A 20,627-nucleotide genomic window follows, 5' to 3' on the forward strand; every position below is an offset into this window, starting at 1 on the left:
ATCCTGGCTCCCCACTCCCCCTGTGGGCTGCTGCAGGCATGGAGCTGGGAGAAGGGTCAGGATGGGCCCCCTGCTCCCTGGGTAAAATGTGCAACTGCTCAGGATGACTCCATCTCCCTCTCCATGGTCTCACGTGGTCCAACTCCTGCCGATGAAGGCTGTTCTCCACAAATTATAACTTATAGGGCTGGAGAGTTTAGTGTAGCTCATTTGTAATGCTGCTCAACAAATGTGCAGCAGGTGCTGAAGGAATGCAAAAGGCTGTTGTACTTCATCAAATCATTAGGAACTTTTGAAAGGGGCTTTTGAAAGGGGACTATCTTCAGATTCATAAAACCTATTTCATGATTAAAATAGTGAAGGAGTATTCAAACCATGGGGACAAAATTCGTAGTCTTTTAGGATTTTTTTCCACTTTGTCCTGGAAAAATGACTTTCCTGCAGTTTTTTGTAGCTTCCTTGCTGTCCATCAGTGCAGTTTCCTTTCAGTATTTCTTTGCTGAGTTTGTGCATCAGCCTATTCATTAGATATAAGGATGAAAAAAAGAATGAAAAAAATAAAGCAAAAATAAGGATCTGTTCCCAAAACCAGTGAAAACAATGGGAGTCAAAGGAACTGGCATTGACAAAGCATTTTATTTTCCTCAGGAGAGTAAGAATGATCCTAGCCAAAGTTTTGGAGTACAAAGACCCAGTAATGCATCCAGCACAACAAAACGTAAATTGATGTCTCACTTAGGTTCTTACTACCTTGTTAATCATGACACTCACCTCATATTACATTTGAGGAGCAGAGTGACAGTTGTTATTATTGTATTAACTGCACACAGCAAGGTCTTTTATCTTCCTCTGGGATTTTAGGCTGACTACTGTACGTACAGTTTCTGACTGCTGAAAGCTGAGGGTAACCCCTTAAAAAGATACAATCTCTCTTTTTTTTTTTTTTTTTTTAAACTTTGGAAATTACAAACAGAAGAGCCTGTGATGTAGAGACACACACAGAAGGAAATGATCTGAGAGAGGAGCCTTTAATAAGCTAAATAGGTTCAGCCTAATGTACATTCTTGTCTTCATTAATTTAGTGGATGACTTTCAGAAGAGTGAGCCTCTCTTTCTCTGGTGTAGGCAAAGTGCAGCTGAACTCACCCCCCTGCTGATGTGCTATGGGTAAAATCATCCAGAAATCACTTAATCTGAAAGGAAAAATCCTCTTAGGTATTTTCCCAAAGACTTCCTTGAACAGGTTCAGCGCAGGCAATCGTATAAGGAAGAAAACAGTTTAACTGAAGATTTTCCTACAGCAGAGCTCCCGTGTTGCTTCGCTTCCCCTTGCCTGCAGAAGATGGCCCTCCCTCCCCTAGCTTTGACAAATCTTTTCGGGGCTTCTGGCTGACTTTTTAAAACCGTTGTTGTGTCTGCTGTGTACTGCAAGCTGGGAACCTCACAAGGAGCATCACACTGGTCTGTGCCCCAAGTAGCGTACAGCTGGAAGTCAGATTTCATAAATCAAGTCCGAGGAAATCTCATGAGAGGGAGCTGTCACATGGGGTCACGTAAATGAAAAAACAGCTCTTAAGAAGTGGGCACGTCTCAGCACATTGGTGCCAAAGCACTGCTCATTAGGAGCTGACTGAATGGCAAGAACAGCTCTGTTTCCATCCCATCTGCTGCATGGCGCTCATTCATCAACAGAGAGCCACCACATGCCAACTGGAGCTGGGATCCAGCAGCATGCAGGAGAAGTCGGAGAGTGAAGGAAAGCTGCAGCCTAACAGGTCACCTGGCATCCTGTGGGTTGCAGAGGATGCGCTGGGTCTGCAGGTGGCAATTCAGAGTTGTCAAAAGCTCTTTTTTTTTTTTTAAAAAAAAAAAAAAGAAAAAAAAAACAAACAAAAAACACGTATTCTAGTAAGACAATAACCCACTTCACATTGGCTGAGGACAATTTAATGCAAAAGAACAGTTTGCTCAGATGCTTTTTTTGGGGGAACTATGGAGGTTCTGGGAAATAGCTGCCTTTCCAGCTTACTAGCTCTAGGGTAGTGTTGGTTTTGTCCAGAGGTTGTGGTCAGGGAGCTTTCATTCACAATTGCTGTATCATAGGTCTGGAGAGAATCATCTGGATAGGGCACTTCAATGTCCTTATTGTGCTTTGAGAACACAAAAGAGATTAATCCAGAAGAATTATCTTTAATAAATAGGGCCTTTTATCTCGCTGGCAATCTAAATGCTATGAATGCTGTTGCTTAACACCATCCTCACTGCAACCTACGTTTTTTGTGGGAGCTTACTACCAGACATGGATTTCAACTTCCCAAGTAGCAAATTTGCTCTTGCAAACCTTATCCCCTCCAACCTCCCCTCCCCTCAAGCTGTTTAAAAGACCCTCTGTTTAAAAAACATCACATTTCAGTATTGATTATCCATGCAGTTTACAACAGATAGTATTATTTTGCTTTGTAGCTTTAATTGAATGCTTAACCTCTTTATGTGAAGGCTCGCAACATTTCCAACTTCTTATCTGACCACCATGATCTTTCTTCTGGTTTCTTATTCACTGAAGAATTCACGTCCTTTTTCCTAATCTGATATGGTAACATGCATGAGTTGATTTCTTATTTGGTCTGTGTTGCTCAAGTGTTAAACCATATTGGGAAAGACTTTGTACCCTTTAGTAGCTCATTGCCTCTGGAAACTCTGCATCTGCTGGCAGTAATATTGGTGCCATGGATGGGCTAGTGAGTTAGTATTAGGCTTCAGTAGTGAAGGATGAGACATTCTTTCTCCTTTCCCAGACTCTAAGTGATGTTGCTGGTCCAAATCCATTAATGTTTTTGCTACCATCCTCCAGCAATGTGGGGAAACAAAAGACAAAGACTATTCATGTCAACAAGAAATCTGGAAAAAAAAAGAAAAAAAAAAAACAGGCTTTCATAATCAAAGAAATGTTTCTGTCTTTATACAGCATAAAGCAGCAGAAGAAAAAGAAAAAAAAATAAAATAAAAAAATAAACACATTTATGATGCCCCAGCAATAAACATGCCTGCAGCCTGCAAAACAATATCAATATTACACAGGGATCATCAACATGCCACTGTGGAAGAGCAGATTGCACACTTCAGTTGAAAAACAAATAGCTTTCAGAACTCACTGAAAAAAAACTCCTAATTTTAGGCATAGAGAGCATGTGTTAACATTGCCACATGATGAATGCATGGTAGTTTGCTCCAGACAACCAACCTTAAAATATCTGAGACCTTATTGTGTTATTGGTGTTTATAATTTGTACTGCAGTCAAGCCTAAAAGCCCTAGGGCCTCAATTGTGCTGTGGATGGCATAAACAGAGCAAAAAGACTGTCCCTGTCCCTCAGATACTGCAAGCTAAACGAAACCTTGTCTGTCACCTGCTCTTCCCTCTCGCCTATAGCTTGAGTTTTCTCTAGCTTAGATCTTCAGTGCCTAACCTCTCTGAGGTAGGAACAACGTGGTGTTGGGGTGTCTAGATGGCACCGATTTTTGGATGCTTGTTGCATAAACAATGCACTGCGTAGAGCTTTATATCTGGCTCTTTTTTTTTTTTTTTTATTTTTTATTTTTTGAGAACGGACTCCAATGGCTTTTGGAATATTTACACTGAGATTGTTTATTTGGAACCCACAGAAATACAAACCATAATAACTAACAAATTTTATTTTCTGAGCTCTTGTGTAATTCCATTGTAATTCTCTGGAATTCTATTGAAATTCTTCTCGCAGATGCCTCTGTTCTTTGCTGGATCTGGCCAAGGAGTTGAATGTGGGCTAGTGAGGAGCCTTAATGTGATGGTGGAACACGTCCATCTACGCTATTGAGATTCTAGGCAGCCAGTTTCTTTTTCAACTCCTTTCTCAAAGGCCACAGCACTGAACGAACCAGCATTAGACTCAAGCAGAGCACCAGAAGCCAATACATTTTTTGTTATCTCTCTTGTAAAAAAAAGTTTTCTCATACATTTCTTTACGTTTCTTTCTGACGTTGTTTATTTTTAAGAAAATGAAGGTCTAGGCAAGGAGCAATCCTAGCACTATGGATCAGTTAGGCTTCTCAGCTTATTTTCTTTCCCAGGCAAATCCACCTGAAAACTAGTTGATGTCAGCTATGTTTTAGCACACACTTTGGATTAAAATTGTCTCCTCCTTGCTTTGCACCTCCCAGAGCACTCTGAGGCCAGTGGGTGGTTTGAAACATCCACCTTTTGTAGCCTTCCAAGAGCCCATCCACTTTTGCCTTTGCTTTTTGTCTCCTTCCAGCCCATGTGGTCACCTGTAATCTCTTGCTAGGCTCACCTGCAAGGAGGTTATGGGCTCACCTGCCTGTAATAAAGATGTGTTTCCTTCCCTGCACCAGGCAGAATGGCATTGCTGTGCTGCTGCTGTCTGGCCAACACCTCTGCAGCTCCATCTGCCTCCCCAGGCTGTATGTCCAGGCTGCTTCCTGGGCTGGAAGCAGGGCTGGAAACCCCAGCTCCACATTAGGATGCATGTGAGCATCCTAACTGGGGGCAGGAGAGCTGTGTCCTTACCTCCCCGCTGTCCCTCCAGACCCCCAGCTCACAAAGAACACCGAGTTATCTTTTGCACTCAAGAAGGGCTCCTGCTGTTCTGCCAGTAATGTTTCAGCATGGTGCCAAGGATGCTGCCTTTGAAGGAGGGAGGACATCATGGCTGAGTTCTGGTCCCATGCTCCATGAGGAAGCAATCATCCCAGATGTGTGCCAGGATGAGCCTGGTCTTACAGATAGAAGAGCCCCAACCTGACAAGGGGGCAGGAGCCACAGTGATGCACGGTTTCTCATTCTCCATCAGCCCCGGGCACATGCAGGAGAAAACTGCTGGGGCCTCTGATCCCTCCTGGACCAACTCAATGCCATAATCTCTCATCCTGAGGGATGTTAGTGCAAAAAGTGCTCTGTGTCTTCATGATGCAGGTGGTTTGAGAGTGGTGGTCAAGGTAAAAGATCCAGTCACTGTGTCCAACCTGAGTCTGCTTTGTCACAGCCACACCTGTCCACAGCCAGAGCCAACGCGTGTCTGATCAAGAACCTGAATAATCAATGCACGAGAGAGCCCTCTTGCCAAATCTAACCCAAGGCTTGCATTCGTTACCAGCTGTGAACTGGTAGCACGTTTGTCCCTCTGGATAAGCTCTCGCTGTCCTGCACCGTGTCCCGGAGCCCGTCGGAGTGGCCAGCCCCACATCTCCAGCCTGGCTCACGGGGCCAAAGCAGCTGCAGTGGTGCTACTCCTATTAGTGCCGCCTACTTCTGCCCCTGCCCACTCGCTTCCTAAAACTGCCTGCGGGTTGCTCAAACCCTCAAGGGAACGGTTTTGTTTCTTCACCCAACCCTGTCATGATCAATTGTTCCCACCACTTTGCGATTTCTGCGGACCGTGTGCCAGTTTTATTTCCAAGAATGCAGCAGCACCAACATTTTTCAATTATTCAGATAGGTTTTTAGCTTGTCATCGTCTTCATCTCGCTGGGAGGAATTGCGCCCGCCTGCCCTACCTCGGCTCTCGCCGGCGCTGATGTGATGACATTGGCTCTGCAGAGGTTGCTTCCCCTTCCAGCAGGAAGGAGAGCAGGATCCGACCTTTGCACGCCGCCCCTCCTGCCATGTGCAGCAGCGCTGCCTCTCTCGCTGCATCTGGTTTCAAAACAAACCCTCTACAACAGACAAATATGTTAAACCTTTGAAAGCCTCATTTCCAGGTTTCAACAACATTCTCTTCAGAAGCGAGCACTTAATGGAGTTCATTTAAGGTTGTCGAAGCCACAACTTGCTGTCAGCACTATTTACCACTTCAGTGACTCGGCTAGAGCCTCAGCTGCTGTGAGCCAGTGCAGCGCTAATAACGGAGCCCTCCTGATTTACACCAGCTGAAAATCCGGCCCAGCCTCTGCCAGGCCGACAGCCGCTGCCTCCCAGTAGCGGCTTGTGCACGCACTCGCTGCAGACAGCACTTAAAGCTGTTTTTCTTCCAACACCCCTGCCTGTGCCCTATTTTTAATGTCGGAGCGCGGAGCGGCGGATGCTCCCACACGGAGCCTGGTGGGTGCCAGGACCTGCTCCGATGGCCCCAGCCCTGGAGTGGGCCCTGGAGGTTGTCTTAGGACCCCATTCAGGGTGTTTCCTTCTCAGTCCTGGCTTCTTCTTGGGCCCTTATCGAGTCCGATCTCACCTCGTGGCAGGTCCCCTCTTCTTGTTCATTCATAATGGGGCAGAGGAGAGGGACCTTCCTCTGCCCAACCACCATGTTATAATTCCCTGTGCTTTCCCCTGGCAGGGAAGCTCAGTTCCTCTACAGCCATGGGGCTTTTAACTTGATATTTCTGTCATTTCTACCCCTGCTCCTTTCTGACTCCTCTAAACACGACTCCAACAGACCCAAGTCAAACAGCCCCGAACCTTCCCGAAGCTGTCCACCCTGTCCAGTTATTCAGATCAAATTATCGACGTTTTTGACTCCAAGTCCAAAACTCCACCATCTCCCAGGCTGATCACCAGTTAATGTCGCCTCCAGAGCCTGTAGGAAAGGAGCTGCCAGCTCCCCCAGACAAAGCCCCCAAATGGCATCTGGTCCATCTGCTCCATGGCAAACTGGCAGCACAACAATGACTTACAGTAAGCTGAGAAGCGGCTGGTTTTAGCGAACGAAACCGCTGCGCCTTCTGTCTTTTATTTCAATAGTAAATTTAATTTTATTATCTTTCCCCCAGTTTGCCGCAGGATTGTGCCGAGAGCCGTCACAACGGAGTTGCAGCACGGGAGGTTTTGACCCTCCCCGCTACTGGACTGATAAAATGCAGCTTGCAGCTCCTGCAGGAGCCTGGCTTTAACAACAGGCAGGGACCGCTCACAGCGAGACCCAGCCGTCCTGTTTTGGGAGCTGCCCACAGCACCCTGACACGCACAGCAGCCATCAAACATAGGGTGGGGAGCTGCAGAGGGTCCCAAAATTGAGGAGGGGGCACTGGGAGTTTGGGCAGGTCGGACTGGTGCCCCCACGAGGTGTCAGGAGCTGCTCTTCTTGTCCTTGGCGGGATCTGGAAACTTGCCGGGGAGCTATGACCATTTCTATCATATTTTAAGGACATCTCCCTCAAAAATAGCTTTTGCTTTAATTACAAAAATCCGAGATGTTCTCCTTGTGCATGCTTTCAGCAGCTGGAGTGTTAAGAAAAGCACTGCGTGCATCATGAAGAAATTGTGAGAGCTGACAAGATGTCTCATTTAAAAGAGAGCAGTTCCTACCAGAACATTTGTGATTTCTGAGTTTAATCTTAATGTACACATCTCACATTTTTGTGCCTTTATGAGCTAATTTTAAAGGGCATATCAGGATATTGTGCTCCGGCACTGTTTGTTAATAGTTTCCTGTCTCCCTCAAGGAAAAAATTGAATATTTCTCCTCTGAGCTTTCACATAACCTTCTGCCAAGTCAAAGCAGAAAGGAAAAACTGTGCACAATATTTTATTAGGCCAAATGCCGATTTGTTTTTCTGAAATCTTTACCAATCTTCCTGGCATTTAATATTCAAACAGATAGAAAAAAAAAAAAAAAAAAGAAAGAAAGAGCCCAAACAATAGGGCTTTCACTTCATGTGGCAGTGCTGGGAACATCCACCAGGCCGTGATACACAGAGCCGTGTTTCTTTCCTGCCTAGGAAAGGGGCAATTAAACGTGCTGGAGAAGGTGGAGAGCAGCTGGGCACAAAGGAAAGGGATGGAATCACTTTGTTTTTGTGAGCTTTTTAATCAGATTTCATTAATCTCTGCCGGGCCTGGCTATACACAGCATACCTCCCCTTTTGCCAGACCTTGGCCTTGCCCACAAACGACAGGCTTTTTCCACATGTACAAAAGGCTTCGGTTTCCGCTCCGCTCAGAAGGCTGACCGCGGCTCCAGCTCGGCGTGGTGCTGCTTTGAGCCCTCGGAGCCCTGCACCACTCATAAGCAATATTCCCAAGTGTTTGAGGAAAGAGAACTAAATTTTAGTCCACATCTGCTTTTGACAGGGACAGCTCTGTACCCACAATTATGCCCACAAATACCTGTCAGAAGGATGTGTGCCATATTGAGAGTAAGTCCAGCAAAGCACAGGGTATCAGCCATGAATCCAACTGACTTCTGTGAGCTGGAACTCATGTTGCTAGTCTCACCATTTATAAGGACCAAAAAGAGCCCAGGTTTTATTTAAAATGCCGTTACCCCAGCAGCTTGGTGTGCTGGCATCTTCTGGGCTCACTTCTGCCCCGAGTATTACAGAGGGAATCAGTTTTGAAATCTTAGCCCATGTCAGGGATGTGTGTGGGAAACACAAAACACACTGTTATTAGATCGTGAGCATCACACTTTTTTTTTTAATTATTATTATTTTTTTCACATTAGTGACATGCCCAGAAGAGTGGATTCTCCCAAATGCCCTATTGCCAGTGGGCTGTTGGCATCCAATGATCTGAAAATATTCTCCCTTTACCTACCAAATGTCACTGCTCTCTCCGTGTGTCTTTCTCCTGAGTCTTTCTGCAGGGCCATAAAAGCAGCAACTCTTCAGTGAGGGAGCAAGAGGTACCTGGAAGTCAGAAATCCACTCAGGGCTGCAGAATAGGTCAGTAGAAAGCCCACGTGCTTGGCTTCAAAGCTCCTTCAACACATTTATTTCCATCATATAGTATACTGATGGTTACTTAGGAAGAAATTTGAGTGTTAATATGCATCCAATCAATATGAGAACAATCATTCCCGCAAGTAATGCAGTTGACTCGATGATGTTACAGGATTCCTAAGTCTGACTGTCAGCATCTACAAGCCTGTGAAGCCCCTGTAGGTGCCTCTCCTGCCTCCTGCCCATTTAAGTAGCAGCCAGGACAAGGTCCCTGCTGCCTTTGTCTCTACCAAAAGCCCAGCTGATGCTCTGCAGCTCCACGCTGTTAGGTCTTTCCAAGCTCCTTGGGAAGCATGGGGCAGCAATGGGATACAGCTGCCAAACCAAAACCACTGGGGCGTTTCCTTCCCCACATGTTCCCAGTCCTCCCCCTGCTGCAGCACTGCCCCCCTCCAAGCTCAGCAGAACTTGATTTGAGACTTTTTCCTAAGAGTGACCCACGGGACCAAACCTCATTGGAGAAGGAAGGTTTTCAGAGTGCTAGAAGAAACAGGCATCACTGACGCCGCAAGTAATAATTCACAACTTTCCTTTTGAAGTATCACAAAAATGGATCCAAATGGCAAGATGCTCCTTCGCCTGGTGCTCTACCCTTCCAAAAAGGTTTTGCTTAACAGCACAACGACTTTCAACAAGGAGCTCAATGCCCAGCTCAGATCTTTTCCATCTGGTGTGGTCTGTGCAGGATCAATTAATATTTTAACTTTCTTGACTGTTAGCTCACTGAAGATATTTGCTAGGATAAAAGAAAAAGGTGAGATTTTGCTTTCCCCTCTTGGCACTCAAACACTCTGCTGTTTTTCAGAAACAATCCCATTTACAGCAGATACATTTCTAAGGAGCTTCTGTATGTTAAACATAGCTAAAGAAATAGCTATAGGAAAAAAATGCCTTGAAAGTGTTTTTCAACAGAAGTGTATTATTTTTATTGAACTCAAAAAATACCTGCTTTCTTCTATGTGTTTTTGAAAAAAAACAAAAACAAAAACAAAAACAAAAAAACAGCTTTAGTTCAAATCTTCTTGCTTTCTTCTAAAAATTTTCTGAATTTGGCCAAAAGAAATATATGTATTTTAACAGAATGTCAGCAAACTCTCCTGTACATGGATAAGCAATAAAAGGATGGCACATGGCCCAAGCAGTATGCAATCTAAGTGATCTTCGGGCATATTTGAAGCCTCAGCTTCCACAGAAGTTGATTCATGCTCCCTTTTATCTTTTTTATTGTATTTTATTTTTTGTGCCTTCAGCCAGAAGCTGGAGGATTATTGCAGATGACTCAGGGTGGAGGAAGGAAAGGTAAGGCTTACTGGGCTCTGGCAGTTGCCTCCATCCAAGAAGAGCTTTTATGGGATGCCCCAGTTGCAGCAGGAGATCAAACCCAAGCAGGCAGGGGATGGCGCCGAGCCCCCAAGTCCTCCTGATCCCAAGGCTGGCGTGCCGGCGTGTGGTTTTCCTTCTGCCTTCTGCAGAGACGCCGGGCTTGGATGCAAGTTCAGAACTTAAACCTCCCCAGGACCTGGAAACATGAGGATCCTGTGTTTGGGCTGAGCCCTGTTTAAAATCCACTGTCATTGCCTTTGGTAACTGGTGCTCGGTGCATGTTTTACAAACCACGGGGAGCCACGCAGCTATCTGCTGCCTTTCACCGGAGGCTCCCAGAGCACTGCACAAACAAGTAACCAAGTTTTACAACTTTATACTCCAGCTTTTCTGGATGGTAGGGAGCTGACACCAAAGTGACTTCCCCATTGCTTCACAGAAAAACTGCACAAATTTAGGGACAGGCCATAGGGGTCCTGATTCCAGCTCTATTTTCAAAAGGAAAATTTGGTATTTCTCCACTCCTTTCTGGCAATTCACCCAAGGTCCCCATGACTGCTGGCCAGAGATAGGAACGATCATTCACACTGCTTATTATTCTCTTTAAAATGAATGCATGAAATCCCCAAACTTGAGAGACCAGACAAGATGCTGAGGGGAATGAGGAGAGCTCTTTAAGGAGCAACAGGTTCAAGCACCCACCGAAATCAGCAGACGCAGATGCTGCACCCACTACGTGCAGTAAATCCACAGATGCTTCTCCTGGCCTGGTGCATCCCCTCTGCAATCAGCTCCGGGGCTTCCCCGAGGCATCCCTGGTCTGGTGCAGGGGGATGCTGCTGCAGAGCCAGGGCAGTGAGGGGAGTGCTGGCGGGATGCCATTCAGGGTGAGAGGAGCAAAGCCCAGCCCGTTCACAGCTAAGTTGTTGCTGCTGCTCGGGTGGTGCTCTGAATTTCTGCCCTGCCGTGGTGGAATGAGGTCCCAGGCTAAATACTTATTAGTGTTGGTTACTAATCAATAACAACATCAGCCCAAGTGGAAAATCTCAGGTTCCACACTCGCAACTCACAGCTGAGCTACTCGCTTCCCAAACCTACTTCTAAAATTAGAAACAAACAGGCCCCTTCTAAAAGCAATAAACAGCACTTTAATTGGACTAAAACCCATAAATCTGTCAGCAGCTAGTTACTCTGACTCCATTGTGTGACCAGCGCCTTTGAATCCCCTCCTGTGCCTTGCATTGTGCGCGGTGCTGGGATCTGGCATCAGCAGAGATGCGGTGTGATGGGCTCGGGCGGTGTGGTGTAGGGACTGGGGTGCTCCCTGGCTGGGTGCCATCACCCACGGGGTGGGAGGGAGGTGCCGGTGCTGCAGGCAGCCGGCTCTGTGTGTCCCGTGAGTACAGCGCTATGAACTGGTGGGTTACACCCTGCAGGTACCTCTCAGATCAGCGCCCCGTGAAATGTGCGTTAAAATACATTTTGCTTGGTGAAAACAGCACGTTTTCATCTATATTTTTTTTGTGTGTCACCAGTGTTTTAAAGTAAATGCCACTTGACTTGAAAAATTCCCAATATTGGCATCGTGATGCAGGAGATCCCATCCAGCGAACAGGTACCAATGCTCTGGCCACATCTCCCCTAGAAAGAACCTGCTCAAGGGAAAAATAAATGCAGCAGCTGCTATTTCAGCCATCTTGTAGGGAAAGTGGGATGGCAGCCTTGTGGCAAAGGGCTGGACCTGGAACACATGATGGGCAGACCCCCCAGGCTGCCCCTGAGTACAGTACTCCTGCAGCCTCCTGGGACCTGAATGCCCTTCACTTATCGCCCAGCAGAAACAAAACTGGACCAGAGGCAAAATCAGCCCTATGGCCTGCAGGTGGGGAATGAGGATAGGACACACCAGTGACCATGCTTCTTCCAGCCTCCTCCAGCAGGACTGGTTTTGGGGCGAGAAATTAAAATCTTTAAAAAGGGGCTGGAAGGGAAGGAGAGTAGGAGCTATTTTTAGCACCACCTTGAGAACAAATCACGAAACCTTGCAGAGAGGTATTATTAAGTAAAAAACACAAGATGCTCACATTGCAAGAACAGGGTTTGTTTCCCCAGTGAGGGGAACGTGAACATCGTATAGGCAGAGTTCCCAAAAATGTAGGAATAATTCCCAGTCTCAGAGGACCTGCAGAGTGTCTGTGACTGCGTATCATTGCGTGGGACACCTTTGCTCATCATGATGGCAATATTCTTAAACACATCTGCCCAGTCTCCCACTGCAATGGTGGGGGCTTAGAGGGAGCACGAGACCAGCATCATCACCACCTTGAGCTGGGAATTACTGGTGGGGTTGGGAAACAGGCGAGTGGCGACCAATATTGCCCAGTGTCACCCTCCTGATGCCCAAAATACCAAGGCCAGAGGCCCAGCAGCAGTGAAGACAGATCGATCTTATCTTGTTCCCTCTCCACGTGGCTCTGTTAGGACTTGGGAGGTTTCTTAGTCTCAGTAGCAGAGGGCATGGCCTTGTCCCAAATAAATTCACATAAAGAGAAGATGGCAAAAAGAGACCTGACACAGCACAAACTGTTCAGTGCCACCTAGCCTTCCTCAGATAAATAAGAAGAAACACCATTACCTGCACATTCACAATACATATACACTAAGTGTATATAATGCCATCTCCCATAAGAAGAAAATGCTGGCAGCCTTTCAGCAAGCTATCCTCAACTGCTAGGAACAAGCACACGTTGCCTTTCTGGAGGTGTGTGGCACTCTGTGAATACATTCAGCCCCTTCCAATGGAGTGATTGCTCTTCAAGTCCTTCAGATGCCTTTATACCTGGATAAAATATTACTACGGACTGAGTGTAGGGAAGAATGGTAAATCCCACTGCTGTAACAGCTGTGGTGGTGTTCGCTCTAGAAACCATGAACTGGCTATTTAAAAGCCAGAGTCTAGCTTAAATAATCTTAAGATTTAAAAATAAATTGCATATGCAAGACTTTCTTCATTTTTGTTCTGTTTTCAGCCTCACTCACATCTGTAAGCATTTTCAGTATTTTTCTTGCCTCTGACAATTAGTGCAGTTTCCAAAAGCTCAGAGTTTCCTAAGTACCAAACAGAGGATAATCCTGTTGCTCCCTTACACCCTAACTCTCAGCTTTATAAAGAAAATCCAGTACCCATCCCAGGAGACCTGGGATGAAATTTTGACCCTGCAATGTTGCAGGTTTCTTCTTTTCTGCCCTACCCTGGGCTCCGGCTGCAGGAGCTCGCATGGGGGACAGAGGCTGCAGGTGATGGGGAGAAAGGTGACCAGGACCACCACCGTGTGTGTGCATCAGATACTCAGGCTCCAAAAACACAAAGGTGAAGGGAGGGGGGAATGAAACCTTCCAACAGGGAGACATCATCGTACGAGCTCCAAAACACCTGAAACCATAGCAGTAGCTGCAGATCCCTGCTACTGTTTGCACTTTGCTCACTTTTTATTGCTTTAGTTCTCGGTAGAGGGAAGCTCTGAAAGAAAAACTTGTAATATTTCACTATGGGGCGCCGAGTATTTTAATCTGAAATACCTGAGGTTGGAGCTGCTGTGCAGTGCAGGAGGGAACAACCTTTCCTCTGCTCCCCCACGAAGCTGGTCCCTGAGTACAGCCGTGCTCTAGAAAGAAAAATAGTAATAAATTTCAGCAGCGTGCTTGTGAAATCAGCTGATTCTCTGGACCATTAAAATGCTCTGTATTTATAAACAAAATGGGGTTTTAGTGTTTCTTGTCCTATAAAAACACACTGGAACATTTCAACACAGTTTTCTTTCACTTTAATTAGCAAGGAAAGAGGGGGAATGCCAGAGAGTAATTATAGAAAATATATACTGTGGTGATTAGGGATCTCTCTTCTGTAGCATAGAGAAGGCAGCTTAAAGTTCACGGTAAATCTCTCCCCCTCTAATGAGATATGCCTTATCCAACCCAGCGAGGTACAATTAACTCAGAAAAGAATGCAGTGGCTTTCTTAGGGAAAAAAAAAAAAAAAGAAAATAAATAAAAAGTGGGGAGGGAGAGGAAGAATTCATGCCAAAAGGAGAAGAGCAAGGATCCTGCATACTTTGGGTCTCATCCTGGTCAGCTCCATGGCCTGAAACAAGCTCATGGCCTATCTGGCCCCAAAAACCCTTGTGGGATCCCACCATGGAGCAGCTCTCCTTCCCCTCTGCAAGGCCTTCCCGTAAGTTTTTCCCTTTATTATTTCTCCTTTTGTCCCGTGCCACTCGTTATGACTTGGGTTAGCGGAGGCAGGACATCTCCCCAGCCGGGCGTGCGGGGCAGCCGGCGGGGCTGTGCCGGGGCGGGGGCAGCGGGCCCCCCACGCCCCTCCTCGGCCCGGAGCGGGGTCAGGGGGAAAACACCCGGAACATAAATTGGACACAGCAGGGCAGATGTAGACTGAACAGGAAGCGCTGGCCCTAGGCGAAATGAAACAGCTGTTGCCATTGTTCTGCGTTTGCAAACTCCGCACGGCTCGGGCTGCGGGAGCAGCTGGTAGCAATTACCGCACATGAAAAGAAGGGCACAGGATTAGGCAAGTGACGAAAAAGCGAGGGGACCGCTAGATTTATCACTGGAGGAGCGAGGCAGCCCCTGCCCCTGCCCCGCGGGCAGGGGTCACAGCGCTGGGAGCCGCAAGAGGATCCAGTTGCGGGGATCTGCCCCGGGATCCCCCGGGATCCCATCTCTGCTGTGCCTCATCCCCTTCCCTCAGGTCCAACCGAGAGCATGGAGGAGCCGGGCATAGCCCATGGACAAATTTCATCTCCTCCTCTCTTTGTGCAAGCAGAAAAAAAAACAAGCAGACACGTCACGAGCTTTGCATTCCTTGAGAAATTTCTTCAGCTCTTCCATATTATCAGCGCTGTAAAATAAATAATAAATTAAAAAAAAAAAAAAAATCCCTCGCAGCTTTCTTTTTGCAAGGAGTGACGAGCATAAGAAAGGTTAGTCAGAAGGTAAAGCATGTGTTTGCCATCTTAGCTCCTGATATGGAAACCATATGCTTAAATACACCACCAAACATACTCAATATAACACTCTTTTTTATTAAAGGTGGTTTTATAAAAGCTATCCACCTTCCATCCACTGGTGACTCCCAAAGAGGTCACATATTCCTCATTGCAACTATCAATACGTATTTGGGGTAAATTAAACTCCAAATAGGCTGTTTCTGATTATTATTGCAAAGGGAGCAAGAGACCATTTTATTTTCCCTCACTGATAAATTAAAAGAACTGTAATGGGTGATTTCTGCAACCTGTAAAAGGGCAAAACCATCTGTAACTCATTTAGTGTCACTTTAAAGAAAATTTATTTGATTAATTCAGGCAAAGCATAGAAAGAATATTGATTTTTTAAAAAAACTCTCCTGCTCAAGAGGAAGAAACAGCAGAAGAAAATCCTGACCCAAAATAAACATTTCTGGGAGTGAAAAAATGCTTAATGTGTTATTGGGAATGCAGAGGCTGCTGCCTTGCCCCTGAAATAGAGGATTTTTGCCCTGCCAACCAGGAGACCCCAGCACGAAGTGGCTGTAGTAGCGCCCATGTCACAGAAGGAGGAATAGGCCAGAAATGTAGAAAAAATGCAGAACTGAGGTTTGGGCTGCTTTCTTGCTCTTCTCTTTTGGAGTCAAGCAGCAATCTCACCAGACAGACACTTGTAAAGATGTGCACGAGATTATGTCCTTCATGTTATGCAGCCAGGAACTGCACTCTTTTGTCAAGCAGGCTGTTATTTAGTGCAGCACCTGAAAAGACCTGTGATAAAGAGGAGTGGGGAGAAACAAGTGGGAGAAAGGGTGGCAATTTTCCATCCTCCAAACCCGAGATGATGGTAGCAACCCAAACTTCACCACCTTTGTCTGGCCTGACAAGCAGGAAGCAGAGAAAAGATCAAAAGAGAGTGGAAATCAAAAGGCTTCAGATATTGAAATTCTTCTGTTTTGCCACAGGCTGTCACCCTAGCTCCACGCATTGCTCAGCCAGCCAGGACTACTCCGTGGAAAGCAAGGGAAGAGAAACAGTTCCAGAAGTTCAGAAGTTAGCTCCTCCTGAAATTTCATTGGCCTGCAGGTTACCCACAGTCTCAACTCCCCTGCTGACAATTTGGAGAATAATATTAAATGGTAACTATAATATATACTAATAGATTAATCTTTATAAGTCATGCCAAGTTCTGTGGGGCCGCTGCTTGGCAGGAGTGGTCTGCCTTAGATGTGGAGTATCTAATGACGTCTTTACTGTTGCAGGATTTGCACGTGGCAGCCGGAGATGTCATTTGCACTCTGACACAGGCTAAGTCACTTATGACTATTGATCCCATCAGAGGCTCGCACTGGGCCAGCCTGGGCCCTGGCCAAACCTTGCTTAAATCAAAAGCCGAACTTGCCTTGCTGTCTCCAGGCTGCTCGCCCTGGGAGGAGGCAGGAGGCAGGCAGAGCTCCAGCCTGCTCAGCTGGAAATTAAAGCTTAGGGGCTGATCTACTGGAATCGTGAAGGATCCTTTCACTGGCTTCAGTGAGCCATACACCTTGGCAAGCCTGGTGCTCGGCAGGGTTATTTGCGCGTGGTGACCCCGTACTGACCCTCGTTCCTCTCTTCTGGGTTATCCTGAAGTCATCCATTTTGTTTTCTAGAGGTTGGAATCCAAGTCCTCTGCTCAGTTCTCAGACCACAGGGAGGCATGTTACAGTGACCCCCCTGCAATTATTGCAGACCCCCTGCGATCGACAGCCGTTACACGCCTATACTGCTCCAAGGATCTAGGACTGATGGAGTCAGGTACCTTTGAGGATCTAGGTCTTCCTTACAAGCTGTGACTCATCCAGTTGCACTTATTCACCACTAACATTAGCTCTGGTACGATCCCATGGGAAGCTCTCCATCACACCAGGACTGACACACCATTGAGCACGTGCCTCATCTTCCCCTGCAGAATTCCTCGTGAGTCGGTAGAGCTGCATGCCTACAGACAGCCTTGTGGCTCATTCCCCTTTGAAGATCTTAAACAAAATCACCCTCTCCAGGAGAAGGAAAGTGCTGGTTTCGTAACTTGCAGTGGAAAACACAGATGGACCTTCACACTGTAAATGAAGACTGGGAAAAATATAAATTTTGTTAGGGCATTTTGGGAACAAAGCAGTGAGAAATTCTGGAATGCAATAATGCCATGTTTACTGAGAAAATGGCAGAAACCTGAGAAATCCTCATCGGGATATTTTATTGATGAAGACCTATTTTGTTAAGATAATTCTCATAAAATATGTTGGTTTTCCTGGGTAAACAGTAGCTGTGCATACTTTATAAGCAATTAGAGTCATCCTAACTTACCCTGCTAAAGTCAAATCTTCTCCCCAAATTTCTGACCTTGCTGTGATTCCTGCAGGGATAGGTACTGCTTGTGTTCTCTACAGCAGATATAAAGAGAAAGGGGTCCACTGGAGCAAGAGAAAACACTTTTCTTAGTGCTCAGCTAATTAGGCTTTTCCAAAGCAGCATCAGAGTAGCTGTGCTATTGCAGCACACCACACACGGGGAAGCCTCCTGGCTCATTTTTGCCCAGAGCAAGTGCCTCTCCAATGGAAGATTATTGATTTCTGAACTGACATAGCGACACAGTGCCTCGGGAAACTGTCTTCCTTTTTCCTTCCTCTTCTCCTCTCTCTCGCCTTTTCTATTTGCTTTATTTTGTTTTGTGCTATGTGAGCCTTTAGTCAAATATCCCACATACACACTCATCACTTGGATGGCTTTAAGCACAATCCATGGGCAAGTCTGGGCACTGCATTAATATCTCTTGTTGTTGTCTCTCTGTAGATTATCCTCTGTTACTGTAATTCGTAAATTCAGCCCTTTGTGTACATGCCTCCATTGTGAAAATGCAATATCATTACTAATTAAACAGGGTTTTAATAAGTTGGCTGATAGCTCCCCACAGCATCTAGGAATTAACCTCACCTGGGAGCAAGCTGCTGGTTGAGGCTAAAGAGAAGCTTAGATAAAGGCGGGGAAAGGAAAAGACATCAAAGTGCTAGTCACCACCAAAACCTCATCCTCCACAAATTCTAGGTGTGGAAATGTTTCTCAGCCATAGGGATCCTCCCTCCATGGATTTCCAAATAACTATAATCATCAGAATTCCCTCTTTCACCTCCCCCTGGCCTGATTATCTCATCTTTCTCATTAGAACTTGCTTGCTATGAGCAATACATTTATGGCTTCCACGCTTTATTACCTCGATCTCCCAAATGCTTAATTTTGTTCAGATAGTGATAATTTAGCAATGCAGAGCTTAGGGACAGTGTTGTCCTTGTGGTCTGCTTTCACCATTGAACAAGGTTCTGTCCCTCATCTCCATACATGTTTCATGTATCCTGCTCCCTCAGAGGCTGTGGGACAATACTGGTATGAGCAGAGGACAGAGTTTTCTTGGTAGCTGACCAGTGCGTAGGATTCATGTTGGCTTTGGAAATTTAATGTTCTGCAGTCTCCATCTATTTTTTCTCCACAATTACATACTCTTCTTAACAAAAGGCACAGAATAAAAAAAAATCACAACCCAAATTAGGTGCTCTCTGAGCAGACACATCAAAATCCAGATACCAAAATCACTAATCCTTCTGGCTATAACTTTTAGGATGTTGACAGAGCCTATATTCTGAGATAAAGACTACACTATGGATATACAGCTGAGATAAGGAGATGATTTAATTCTGAAGCAGACAAGAAGGCTACATTTCAAGGGCTACAGAGGGAATTCATCTCTCCCTGCACTTATCACTCCTGAATGCTAGTAATGCACCTTGATTTTTTGTTCTTGCTCCTTTTTTTTTTTTTTTTTTTTTTTTTTTTGTCCACACTTCTTAATAATATGTTTGGAAACTTATTAAACTTACAAATCAAGACTCAGGGTTAAAGGCAAACCTATCTAAACATCTTAACATTTATAAAAAGATTATCATTAAACATCTTGTAGAGAAATTCTGAACCAGTGCAGAATCTGGAAAAAAAAAAAAAAAAAAAAGTGCAGAAAAAATAGCTAATGTGTCTACTTTTTAATTAAATGTAAATATAATTTGTAAGGGTTTTAAACAGAGAAAATTTACTCTGCATAATTTCATTTCTGGTTAACCTTATAGGCAGAAGTGGAAGTAGGGTTATTTATAAGAATATCTGTAACTATTAAGCTAGTTACCTTGGATCCACTGTTGCAGATGACTTCAACACATCCAAGATTTCACCTGAGATTCCTAATTTACAGTGACAATATAGAGGTTTTAAGCATTAAAATGAACATTGCTAAATGTTCACAGTTTACAGCTTGTTTGGGATGTCAGCAGATTTTTCATCTTTATTACTGCAGACAGATAGCAAGGCTCGTATCTGCACATACCTCATCGGAATGACTCAAACATACAAAAGTGAATTCTTGGTTATTTTAATGTGACAAGTAAATACAAACCAGTTACAAATACAAAGACAGGATAAATATGCCTGACAATACGGCCATGCCTAAATTACTGCCAGCTTAGTATTAAAAGTTCTGTAGTGGTTTCTGGTTCAAAGAGTCCCATAAAAAATCAGAGTTAATTTAAAACTTAGCCAACCATGGGAATATTTCTCATTCACACAATACAGACTTCTCTTGTGCAGGTCTGTTTATATATTTCAACTCTGGAGCAGTTTTCCATTTCAGTTCAGGAAAGTACTCATATTCAGTCCAGAAAAGTAATTAAGCACATGCTTCACTATGTGCTTTAGTTAGGCAAGTGCCCATAACTTGTCATTTCACCTGCTGCAGCTTTTTGAGCCAGTTATTTCATTATTTGCACACACGCACACAAAACCTCAGGCACCTAATTCCTAACAAGACTGTGATGCCAGGTTATGATAGATCAAATGTTACTGAATAAAACACTACTAATATTTGTAGAGATGGTCCACTAAGCAACACTGCCCAGAGAGACTTGGAAGTCCTGATCCACCTATGGAAATCCATGGAAATCTTTCCCCTGATGTCATCAGGAGCATCACTGGTTCTCAAGATGAAGGAAGGAAGGCATGCTGCCCGCAGGCTGGTAGTCCCTCACCCTGCAGAAGCACTGAAGAAGATCTGCTGCAAATTATTACCATGCTCATCTACGGGATTGCAGCCTGGCTGTCCACTGAGCGTGGGGAGCACTGGCACCTCAGGGACAAGGCCCCCAGCATAGACAGGTTTCTCTGAACACTGCTCTTCTGGTGATGGAAGAGATTCTGTGCCCAGTGCTGCCAGAAATAGAAGATACTTGCACCAAATTGAGACAGTGAAATAGGCGTTCCCAGCCCATGTTCCGTCACACAATCACAGAATGATTTGGTTTGAAAGGAACATCCAGAGATCTCTACTCTGAGCTCCTGCTCAAAGCAGGGTCAGCATTGAATTCAGGCTGGGCTGCTCATGGCTTTGTTTGTCTGATTGCACCTCCAAGGATGAGGATTTCACAGCCTTTCTGTGTTATTCAACAGTTGCCTGCTGTTGCTATCTACTTCCCCAGCT

General features: G+C 45.3%; 1 long non-coding RNA gene across 2 annotated transcripts; it reads right to left on the reverse strand.

The window, feature by feature from the left end:
- Positions 1 to 617: 617 nt before the first annotated feature.
- Positions 618 to 17,068, reverse strand: LOC118169151. Of its 2 annotated transcripts, none has more exons than XR_004751940.1 (3): positions 16,932 to 17,068; positions 13,614 to 13,699; positions 618 to 2,898 (listed from the first exon to the last, which is right to left on the reverse strand). It is a non-coding gene; the product is annotated as an uncharacterized LOC118169151 (long non-coding RNA). The 2 variants fall into 2 exon arrangements; XR_004751941.1 differs by lacking the exon at positions 618 to 2,898 and adding an exon at positions 9,670 to 10,230.
- Between the last annotated feature and the right edge of the window lie 3,559 nt (positions 17,069 to 20,627).

The sequence above is a fragment of the Oxyura jamaicensis genome, chromosome 6 (assembly GCF_011077185.1).
Source record: "Oxyura jamaicensis isolate SHBP4307 breed ruddy duck chromosome 6, BPBGC_Ojam_1.0, whole genome shotgun sequence".
In the NCBI taxonomy this organism is placed as follows: Eukaryota; Metazoa; Chordata; class Aves; order Anseriformes; family Anatidae; genus Oxyura; species Oxyura jamaicensis.